A 1307-nucleotide genomic window follows, 5' to 3' on the forward strand; every position below is an offset into this window, starting at 1 on the left:
TGACAGGTGGGTGTGGCAGGAGGGGTCTGATTTTCTCTGTAACCAAACAAAATTGAAGACTATAAAAATTATGGTTTCTCTGTGCAATCATGATTTTATGGAGAGTAATTTACGTTTAATTTCGTACTTTTTTGAGGGGTGGTGGATAAAATAGGGATGATAACATGCTAAGAGAAAATGTGTCAAGTGGGTCACACTAGGGGAAATTCAGGATTTTGTTTAATATTGCCTCGTAAAATTAATAATTTAAAACTTGTATACTATTAAAATATAGATTATTAGCTAAGATTTTATGCCATTCTAATTAGTATAACATAAACAAAAAGTAGTTTAATAAAATTTTGAATGTAAGACACTAAAATCTTGTGTCATGCGCAGTAAAGGTTACCCGTGGCGATAGGTAAACCTATATTTTTTTGACATTCAGTGTTTCCCTTTTTTACGTCATACTATAATGTTTACCATACAGACAAGGACAAGCATAGATCAGTAGGTGGATCGTATAGCGCGTGGCAAACCAATAAAGATACGTTCAAAACAACTTGGTAATCATCAACGTTTAAACGGTTTAGTAACAGTTAGAAACCTACGCTTGTTGCTGTCACATAGTGAAAGGAGTAAGAAACCATCTTTTGCGTTACAATCGTTTACAATATTTCATTCATGTCAAGAAAATTTCCGTTTTTCGATTCAACGAGATTAGGTAACTAACACGCATCAAATGACTTCCAGCGATAAGATCTCGAGCCGGACTACTTTTCTAACATTGCAATAACTTTGTAGAACCCTGCACCTTTTTAATGGACCTGCCCCACAGAGAAAAATGTACCAGTTCTCATTACAGTGAGGTATAAACCTAATGCATACAACCGGTGGTAATAACAAAAAATAAAAAAATATCACAAGGTTTGGGAGATTGGTACAATAAATCCCTTAATGCTATGCAACTTAATCATGAATCTCGGTTGCTACTCACACAGTTAAAACTGTGGATTAAATTATTTAAGCAGTATATCCTGATCAACAACATCTTCAAATTACGGTTTAAAAACTACTACGAACGTGGCTATGAATAATACAAGTTCATTGGTCGTTATATTAGTTTAGGAAAAGACACTGTATTTTAAAGCGAACTTTCACTAAACCAATTCGAATCGTAAGGGAACGACAGAGAATCAGAATGCAAGCTAGACTAGTTGCATTCTTTCCTTGTGTCCGGAGTACAAAACACACGATAAACATAACTATATATACAGTGTTATGTTGGGAGTGTTGTTGACTATTATATATATATATATATATATATA

The sequence above is a fragment of the Limulus polyphemus genome, unplaced genomic scaffold (genome assembly GCF_000517525.1).
Source record: "Limulus polyphemus unplaced genomic scaffold, Limulus_polyphemus-2.1.2 Scaffold14125, whole genome shotgun sequence".
NCBI lineage: Eukaryota > Metazoa > Arthropoda > Merostomata > Xiphosura > Limulidae > Limulus > Limulus polyphemus.